Source organism: Dromaius novaehollandiae, chromosome 5 (assembly GCF_036370855.1).
Source record: "Dromaius novaehollandiae isolate bDroNov1 chromosome 5, bDroNov1.hap1, whole genome shotgun sequence".
Taxonomy (NCBI): Eukaryota; Metazoa; Chordata; class Aves; order Casuariiformes; family Dromaiidae; genus Dromaius; species Dromaius novaehollandiae.
The window spans coordinates 14,315,518-14,326,606 of NC_088102.1; positions in this window are offsets into that span (position 1 = coordinate 14,315,518).

The window sequence follows — 11,089 nt, forward strand, 5'->3', positions numbered from 1 at the left end:
GTCGGGGCGGAGCCCCGTGTGCCGCCGCGGGGCGGGCTCAGAGCGGTGGCGCTGGTAGGAGCGGTGCGCGTGGGTCTCACGGCCGCGCCGGTGCGCACGTTTCCTCGGCCTCCCCGCGGCGGCCGTCGCGGGGCTCCCGGTGAGCGGCCCGCTCCGGGCAGCGCGCCCTGCGGCGTCGACCTCTGCGTCGGCCTGTAGCCGAGACCGGTAGCCCGGTGCGAGAACCCGGGTCTAAAACAGCTTAAAACGAGCGATACTCGCGGTCGTTAGCGTCTGCCCATCGCTGAACCGCGCTGCCCGCAGCTCCTTCCCTCCCCAGACAGCAGTGAGATAATTCGTGCTGGGCAAACGCAGCGGCGCTCCACTTCCCCCTCTTCAGCCGCCGCGGGACCCTTCCCCGCCGGCGCGGAGCTCCCCGCGCGAGCGGGTGCCGGGGGAGCACGGCCGCTCTCACGCGTTTTGCGTTCATGTGGTCACTGGCTTCACACGGGGTCAAGCCCGTGCGCACTTAGAGCACAAACGATATTTGCAAAGAAACAGCTGTTTCGGTATGAACAAACAGATGTGAGAGTGTTTACGAGCAGGATGCACAGGACCGCAGCCTGGGACGCACAGGATCTCGTCAATCGCTCCCAAGTGGTGCCGATGAGAAGTCCTTCAGAAGGACTGTCTGTTATCTTCAGCTGAAGGTGAAGGTACTATAAGCTCTGCAAGTATTTAAATCTGAAAAAAATAAACATTCAGTTTTTACAAAGTAAATTGCTGCCGAATGCTAGGCTTTTAAAACAAATCAAACCCTTACAGGCCTTCTGTATCCGTGACAGGGTCGTTTCATCTTTTGTTCCTTATTCCTTCTTTTATACTTTCTTCTGTTAACACCTCCTTTCCTTCCCCTTATATATCAAGCTTCTGATTACCAAAAATGCAGTTTTGCCTCATAAGTATTTCCTAGACTGCTGTAGTCATGTGATAAATTCCATTTTTATATTCACTTCTCCCTATACCATTGCTTTTCTTGCTAATATCCCAAATTGCCACTTGTTTAAAAACAAGTAAAAGATTCCTGCTATAAAATACTTTCTTCTACCTCAGCTTGAAGTGTTCTCAAAGTTAGTCTATCCAAGTTTCAATGAGCACTACTGAGCTCTGGGCTAATGACAAGAGCAGAAAATATTTTCTTATTAAGTATCAGGAATAGTAGCAGATTTACTTAATGCGTGGAAGTCTGGGAATTCCTTCCTTCCAGTCATACTCAGTACTCTCATTTTAACAAACTGCAAGATGTACATAAGGTATATGTAAGTTCTCAATAGGGAAAAGGAAGTGAGCCATAAAGGAGATTACATTTCTATTTTAACACTGTGTTTCCCCACATTGTGCTTAGTTGCAAAGAAATTAATTTTATAATCTATTTACCCTAGACTCTTACTGCTGTCAATACAAAAGAGAAGGCCAGCAAGTTTTTTTTTACTGAATTAACCAACTAACTCAAAGGATGCACATAGCTGAATATATTAGCTGTGTGGGAACCAATTATTTTAGGTGAAATTTGTGTGTGTGTGTGTGTGTGTAAATGAGGTTTGTCAACTAGCAAATTCACATTCTCTCATGTTTATGAATGCAAATTTTTTGGTCCAGGTCAGGTCAGTCACAATATCTTAACAGTTTTTTTTTTAATGCCGTTTAATTTTTATGTTTTTACTGTGAACAAGCATAACATTTTCAAAACACTTTTGAACAGAAAAGGCAGTTTTAAATTTGTAAGCATCAGAATCATGTTATTTTGAATATTATGAATATTTTCTGGTTTTTTCCCCATACTTTGGCTTAAAGCCAATGTTTTGCTGCAACATTCACAATTCATTAATTTTTAACAAGAAACGTTATGTTGAAAGGTTCTTCAACAGTGGTTTAACCATTATAAAGTCTTCTTCATCCTGAATTAGGTAATTTGCTTAACTAGCATATGATATTTTTCAGTAACCACGAGGATTAGACATATATCATTATTCCAATTGCTCAAACAGAGAAAAATATATCGACAAGCAAAATCGAAGATGTGGAAGCTGCCAAGTGAAAAGTTGTTTAAAACAGAATCTCATCCTCCTCTTGTTTCCTTTTCTCTGTCCAAATAGCAGCAGAAGTTACTCCCAAGATAATCTCGCATCTTCCCACCCTGCACACCGCATTTTACTTCCTGTCCTCAGAACTCCAGCTTGTTTATTAGCTGCATTTAAAAAGTGAGGGAAAAAAATAATTTCAAACTTCCCCTCTCAAGATATTTTTAAGGGGGGCAAAGATGTGAGGGAAAGATTTTGCTAAAAGCATTTGATCAACCTCATGGTTCGCTGGCAATCTGAGTAGTATCAGCTCCACAAGTGAGAGAGAGCAGGGAAGTCTAACACAGGATTTCCCTTCAAACTTGTCCATTCCATCCATATGTCTGAAAACCTTTCGTTGAAAATAAAAGTTATTTTAAAGCTTTCATAGCATCTGTTTTTTTAATGAAAAACAATCTTTACAAGCTATTGATGTCTCAGATTTACCTATGTTGTTTCTTTTCTGGTTCCTTTCTTAAAATCTGCTTGAGTAAATCACAGTCCACTATCAGCCCGCAGAAACCATTTTTTAGCTTTTCATGTGCACCCCCTTTCCCAGCATTGCCTTTCTCTGCTCTTCTTTCTTGGCGCTGCAAAATTCCTGGTAATAGTTTCAGGTCCTGAGCATATCTAACTGAAAGAGCAAAATTGAATTATTTTTCTCTTGACAAGTCCAGCTTCCCTCATTCTCATAGTGTCTCTTTCTTCTGGATGTGACTGGGTTATGTGTCTGCCTTTCTGCAACAGCTATGTGGGCAGGGACAAATCTGAAGATTCAAAGAGACGATAGTTGCAAATCCAGCACAAAACTGTATAGTAGCTCTGTACTGTCACCATTTGGAGAAGATAGAAAGCTATAGGTTAATGAGATCTTTTCATTTTAATTTTGGTACTGAGTCCCATAAAAAAAAAATAGCACCATCAACATATGCCTTAGCTACCAGTAATATGCACTGCATTAGAAAAGAAAGAAAAAAAAAGATATGCATGAGGGCTTTAGTTTCTACTCTGTAATAAGAGACATCTTACTCTTCTGAGCCCCCCTCCCCTCCTCTTTTTTTGCATTAACTTGACATCAAGTGTTGTAGAAGATCCTGTGTGTTGGATTCTTGTTTTAGAGCAAAGATTTTCTTTAAATTCATGTAAGAATTCTGAAGGCAGGTTTCTGCCAACCATTTCGTATGCACAGATGACATATATGGATAATTTGAAAATTTATATTTTGTTTAAGTTTACCATAAAGGATACTAAGCTTGTGCTTTAAACAAGAGTAGTTGGTCTTTTTAGTTTTGCAGAATCATGGAGTAGCAGAGGTTGGAAGGGACCTCAAGAGAGTGTCTAGTCCAAACTAGAACAGGTTGCCCAGGACTGAGTCCATTTGGATTTTGAATAACGTCAAGGATGGAGACTTCACAACCTCTTTCAGCAACCTGTTCCAGCGTTCGACCACCCTCACAGTGTAAAAGATCTTTTTTTACACTAAAATGTAATTTCCTGTATTTCAACTTGTTCCCTTTGCTTCTTGGCCTTTTGCTGGACACCACTGAGAAGACTCTGGCTCTGTCTTCTTTTTTTTCATTTGTGATTTTGTCATATAAGCAAAAACAAGCTTCTGCAGTTCCTTTTGAGGCCCCTGTCCTGATTAGACTTCACCAGTTTGTTATGTGCAGCCTGGTTGCAGTGAAATCAGTGCGGCTGCTCACAGTACCGGGAGGTACGGTACGCTCGAGGCCCAGCAGCACCCTGGTTTAGAAGAACTCTTACAGCCCCTCTCAGATAGACTCAATATAGCAATGGCAGACAATGGCCAGCATTCAACATCATCAGCCACTCAATCCATATTACGCTTTTTCCTCTCATGTGTTTCATGTATTCCTGTAGTGAACTGTTAGTTCAGAGCATCCAGAAATCATAGTTGTCACTGCTGTACTTATCTAATCTTGCGTATAATATTCTGTTGCATGATGTTTGTTTCAAAGGCTCTTTCTCATGTAGGACACATTTCATACTCCACAAGTAATTATTTTGGCCTGTATCTCACTTGCATCAAGCCAAAACTAGGTAACTGTTCTTTTAAACAGGAATTACTTGGTAAATATAAAGTCTGTTATCTTTTAAGAAAAGGAAGGTCACACAAGAAGATATTCTTCCACAAAGTAAGAAAGCATGAACACAAACAAAAATGCTCTTTTTCCAAGTTATGTTTTCTTCTTTTAGTCCTACTTTTTCCCCTCTCTTGCAGCTAATGTTAAAGGGAGAAAGAGGGAGAATTTTGAACTGTTTGCTATAACACACCCTTTTCCCAATTTCTTCCACCCAGCCTATCAAATTCACCGGTTTGGAAACTTCTGATAGCCTGTTTTTTTCAAACTGTTTTGTCTAATGTTTGAGAGAAGAAAGATTGGCCCTCCCAATGTAAATCAACACTGATTGTTAAATTGATAATACTTCCATATTTAGTTTATAAATACGTGATATAAATAGTTCTTAAGATATTTTCACTCCTGCGCATTTTGTGTAGAGGAGATCAGATATAGAGGCACTTAGCAGAGGAAAAGAAAATGAATAGTTGATAATACAGGGTTCTCTTTCTCTTAATTGTTAATGCCTATATCTAAGACTGATGAGTAAGTTCTGCTGATTCTAGGTATCAGGTTTTATTTTTTATTTTCATCTGAAGTGGCTTATTAATCGATTAAAACAGGAGAGGTCTCAAAGAAAAGAAAAGAAACCTCAGGAATAAATTTAAGCTGGGGTTCACAATGCTATTAAAATAATCCACTAAGAAAAATGCTCATTAGCTGTGCCACCCTCTTCCTGAAGTCCTTCTTCTGTCTCTTTACAGTTCTCCAGGAAATGTGCTTTTTACTTCAACTCTAAGGTCTTTCATAATTTAGACTTATCCTCCCAGCTGATCTAATATAGCTGCCACCAGCCCTAGCCTTTATGGTCCATTCGCTAGCTTCTCCCATAAATAGCTTCGTCGTCTCTCATCTGGCTGCTAATTAAACATGAGGGAAATCCCTGATCTAATTTGTATATAGCCTCCTACAAAACCCATTTAACGGCTCACTATGACCCTAAAGTTCTGCCTGCTGACCATGACCAGAGACAAATGATGAACTCTGTGTGCACCTCTTTTCTCTGTTTCTTTTCCTGGTACTTTTAATAATTGTTGTTTTCCTTGCTGTGTCATATCCTACTTCAGATCCCCACTTAAAAACAAACCAAGCAGCTAACAAAGCTGCACCAATTAATTTTTTTAGATTTATAGCTCTCCTCCATTTGTCATCTGCTTATGTCTTTGAGACTGAGCACAGTGGGGGAAGGATTTTCTCTTGTCTGTATTTGCAGAGGGAGGGAGAGGTTTTGCACTGCTACCACTGCAAACATTTTTAAGTCATAGTCACTAATCACCCCAGTCTCATTAAACAAGTGTTGTTGTAAGGACAAGATCATATAATTTACTGTTCCTCCTGTACGAAACGGTTGTTCATAAATCCATGGACCTAATCTTTGTTTCAGGAACATTTAACCCTTTAACTGTGCATGTAAAATATAAATAAATATTATTGAGCTGTTAAGATGACCATCAAATGTGACTGCTTCCTCTTCTAGTCCTGACAGATTTCCTAGCTGAGGATATGAAACTACCCTGCCCATCAGCCATTACAAAGTGGTCAGGTTAGACATATCAACACAGGAATTTGTGGACATCTGAACAGGCCATATGTTGCAAATCATAGATAATAAAAGAACTCTGGGAAACAATGCCTATTAGCTGAGCCTGCATGGTATGATTTCACACCTGCCAGCACCAGCAATGTGTGTGAACGCAAGTCCTAACTGTTCATTCTGCACCAGAGGACCAAAAAGTAAATCTGTAACCCCTACTCATGCCTATTGCCTTTTACAAATAGCAGGACTTCTCAGTCCTCTCCAGGCATATGCATTTGATCGAGTTACATACTCCAGACCTGATGCTGGAAAGGGCTGAGCTCTCAGCTTCCATTAAAGTCACTGGATATTGATAGATCCCAGTAGCACTCAGGAATAAGCAGACCTAAAGTTAGTATTACATTATAAAAGAAAAATCATCCCAGATTGAAGTGAATAAGAGTAATTAATTAAAAATAAATAGGTTGTATAAATTCCTGCAGTCTCAAAGAAGGCCCAAGGGCAGCAATTTTTTTTCTTAAACAAATCTGCTTGGGTTTCTACGATATTCTGCAGTACTACAGTTCTACAATATTCTACAAAACTACAGTATTCTAGAATATATAATGTGCCTCTTCCATCTCTGATGATTTGATAAAATATGAGTACAAAAACTCATACTCCTTAGGCATAAGCAAAGTTGCTTAGTACTTTTTCTGGTGTGCTTATATTAGAAAGATCTGTAACTCATACTCATTGAAGAGAAGATTGTCATTTTACTTTGTGTTTTCATAGTAGAGTCCTAGCCCATTGTGGGGGAACATGTGTGCTGCTACAATATAAATACTGAGTAAAAATATTTTTTCCAAAGCAAAAAAGCATACTGTGTAACATATCTTCAGAATTTCACACAGTTCGTTATCAGAGTTGTTCTCCAACAGTTCCCTGCAGAGGGAATCCTTCCTATACACACGCATAAACACACAAAAAAACACCCAGAAATAACTATCCAATTTCAAATGGCTTTTTTCCCTCTACCCAAAGCTCGCTCTCTGACTTCACGGGGCTGAACAAAGTACTCCTCTTAACCCCGGGGCAGCCCCATTGTTAGAAGTGTGTGCAGCGGCATTGAAAAAAAAAATCAGCTTGTAAGTATATCAGGTTGAAACCTGCGTGTCAGGAAATACATTTGAAAGAGTAGGTCTGCTAGGGTCAGCTGTGGTCTAGAAAGCACTGCCATACACTGAAGTACAGCAGTGCGAAGTTTTATAGCAGAGACCCATCAATGCTTAAGGTGCGAGGAGAGAAATCACAGTTTAATCTGGTGCCCTTCTTCACAGGAGCAACATTTTCTCATAATCCTGAAAATGTTTGCCACAAGAGAAGCCCTTCGGTCCTCATGTTTGGGATGCAATTACAAATGCTGAGGGTTTTTAGGACAGCTAATAGCTGAGCCATGTTGATGTGAATAGTGCAGGGGAAGAAGTGCTGACTTCAGAAGCTCAATAGGAAAATGTTACTTTGAACGAAGTATCATAGAGACTGAGAAAGTGGTTACTATTCCATAGAGAACATAAGGGGCATCGCATCAGCATAGCGTGTGGTCTAACACCTGACAAACTAGCAGGGACGTATAAGTACAATGAACAAAATAGGCATATTTTATGAGCAATTTATTCCTCACTCTTTTACACATGCTGCCAGTATGACTACCATGAAAGAAAAAAAAAAAACCCTCTCCTTTTATTTATTGTGTGTTCAGGGACTTACATGTTGCATCCTCACATGCAAATGTTATGTACATAGACAGAACAGGCTGTTAAAAGCAATCACCCAGCAAGCCACAGCAGAACAATCATATGTACTGTTCATATCTAGGAAATGTTGCTACCTTTTGCATATAATATTTTTGCTGTGGAAAGAATGTCTAGATAACACACTCCATTTGGGTTTTTATAGAGGAATGCTAGCAAAACTGTTCCTGAAATCCCAAAATGGCATTGATGGTAGCATAACCTATTGATGGGATAAGTACTTATGATGCAGAAGAGCAAATATGTGTCCTACAATAGAAAATAATTTCAAATCCTCTGAACAAAATAAAACATAGTGTGGAAGCATTATTTTCCCAAAAGATTGTTTTACAAAGCTAAGAAGGAGAAGAGTGAAAACATAAAACAAGAAAAAGCATCTATGTAAAAGAAGTTACTTTCATCCAAATTCTGCATAAGCAGTCTTCCTGAATACATGCTACACTTGATCAGAGTGATGTCATTAATTGCAGTAAGCCTGCATTAGGTAAACTTGTAGGTAATATCAGATGAGAGCACTTTAAAATTCCTTAAGCCTCTATTTCTAGAGGAGCCAGGAATATTGATGAGTGCTACAAAATAAATTATATTGCCAACATGAAATGTGCCGAAGCTACGTTTTTCATTTCTGTTGATTTCTGTTGCATTAGTAGGAGAATTAGGCTTGCCGGAATAAAAGAAAATGTGCAATATTATGAGGCGAAGGAACTACAGATTGTCTGTCATCCTGCCTTAAGCACGTTAGAAGAGGCAGGTCAAGAGCCAGTTTACACCGAAGGAGAGCTGTCAAAGCTGTCTCAAGTTTCGCTTTCAAGGAATCCACCAGTGCAGCATTTTAGGGCTCTCCTGGAGTCCTGTTACACTCACAAGTGTTACAAAAATTTGGGGGAGGGGGGAGGAACAAATCCTGCGGCCGTGCCAGCAGGTGCGGAGGTGGCGCCGACCCCTTCGGCACGTCCCGGGCGGCCGCGGTGGCTCTGCCTGCGCCCGCGTTACCCGCGCCGCTGGGGGGCGCCCGCGCTCAGCGCCCGCACCACCGCGGCCCTCTGCGTTGCGCGGGCCCTGGCCCCGCTGCTCCCTGCCGTGGAGTAGGGGCGTTGTGGCCAGAAGCAGCTGAAAAGACATTGTTTTCCCCCGAGGCCTTGAGGCAGCGCACAGTCCCCCTGCTGCATTGGGACGCTGCCGCTAGCCAGAGTCCGGCCGTGCTGGTTCTCCCCTCGCGCTTCCCGCTGCTCGCGGGGCAGGAGGGGGCTCTAAGCACTGTGGTCGGCCGTGCCAAATTCGTGCCAAATCCGCCTTTCAGCCACCCGGCTGGTTGCAGGAGGCGAGGGCTGCTGAGGAGCACAGAGACGCCTGGGAAAGCTGGCAGGGAGTCAGCAGGAACAACCTGGCAGAAGTGGGCCGATGCCGTCGGGAAATACTTATTTCTCTGAACCACATTTTTCCTTTGGCGAGTTCCCAAGCAGAGATACTATGAATCTGTTTAGATCCTGTAGGATTTGCTCAGCGGCTGTTTCGCTTGCTGACATGAAAGCAGCATATTGCATGAAGGGTGAGTTATGTGTGTAATACGACCAAAGGTATCTAATGGCTTATCACCAGCAAGAGGGAGGTGTCTTCCTCCCTTCCCCTCAGATTCAGCCTCCTCTGTTGCTCCAGCTCCTCACACCCTTTACTTGGCCAATTCAAGTCACTGATCTGAGAGAGTTAAATCAGTGCAAATAAATAAATAAATAAATAAAAGCCAGAACAGGCCGGGGAAGGGTCAGCACAGGCAGGAGGGGAGAGCAGAAAGAAGGGCTTGTCAGGAAAATGCTTCCCCCGAGCTGATGACGTGACTCACCCACACCTCACCTGCTGCCTATGGAAAGTTGACTTTGCTCACAAAGGTTCGTTTTATTGTAGACCTTGTAACTAGTTTCAGCACTTCAGAGTGTGACACCCAGTTCTAAACAACTATAAAATGCTTTCTAAGCAAGCAAATACAGAGCTGTGTTTTCTTCAGGTAATCAAAGCAACCCTGAAGGAAGTTGCAATGCAACGAGAAGAAGCTGGGTAACTCAGGAATGGAAAACACAGGTCTGTCATGGGGCATGGAGCTCTTTATTCATAAGAGAAGACACCTTATTTAGAGAAAAAATCACCAGACAACTTTATTTTACTGTATGCCCTTCCAGAGCATCAAATGTAACAAAAATTAGTCCCTGAAAGCAAAATAAAACAAAAAAAGAGGAGTTAAGGTACTTCAAAGGCCACCAAGGCAGAATTCAGACCCCCTCCCCAAATCAAGCCTGCTCCTCGAGCTGGCAATAGCCAGTGGGCAGCGTGGGCAGGTGTTCCTGCTATATTTACTGTATTTCCTGTGCTTGTAGTAAGTGGAGAAAGGAAGGCACTGGGCTGTGTGGCAGAAATAGGTTGGTGCTGAGAAGCCACTCGCTGAGCAAGGCACCCTGGGGCAGAGAAATACGAGTCTCCGTCTGCCTGCGTGGAAGAGCGCTCCAGGATGCCTTGTTTCAGAGCTGCGTTCTGTGTGTGGCAGCCACAACGGAGCAAAGGATTTTTGTCCTTTTTACCTTGGAAGTTGCCAGCTGTGATGCAGGAGGCGAGCATAGCCTGTGTCTAAAGCTGCAGAAGTGCAAATGTGTTGGTAGCCTGTGTAGAGGCAGCAATGGTGCTCCTCCTGCTTCGTATTAACAATTTCATTCAGGTAGGCTTCTGGAGAGCTACAAGTCCCGAGCAAGCAGAGAAAATTGCTGTTGAAGGCTACACCTGTGAGAACCTGGCCATTTGAAGCATGCTTGGGCTGCCATAAAGTATCGTAAGCATGTGGATTAGCAGATTCAGACACAAACATTATAATCTTCATTAAATGGGCTATTATCCCTGGGTGATGCTAAAGTGCCCTCTCTATTTCCTGCATGAGATGTTAATGCCATCTCCCTTCTTTGGGTGAATGATTGTAAGCCTATTTTACTAGTGTATTATAAAATTTGGGGGGGGGGATGGACAAAAATGGCAGAGAGCATTTCTGCCTATTCTAGAAGACAGTCTCTAGCTGGTGTTGCTTCTTCAATTGGTGTAATTTGTTGAGTTTGTTATACAATATAAAGGATGAAACACTGTCCTCAAAGAGAGATGCCTGCTCAGTGGAGACAGAACAGCTTTTTTTCTTCTGATGTGGTAGGGTTAAACAGTAGTAATAAGCTACATGAAGACGATGTCATTGCCTGCAAAGGAGATATTTTCTGTGCATAAGCATATGCAATAACACCAGTTTATTGCATAAACTTTAGAGAATGAAGTCGTATTTATTTTCTTGGCAACTGCGTGGATTGCCTCACTAATCTGCTGTTTTGGTCACCTTGAGAACTGTTGAGCAGGAAGTGACGGAAGGGTAAGCTCACGTCCCGGTAGTCTTTGGCTTCTCCACCGATACTGTCAACAAGACAGAACATTAGTGGCAATTAAAGGTCTGGGCTGAGGTACTGAGGCTGCTGTCTGAAGGCTTGTTCCATAGAGAGA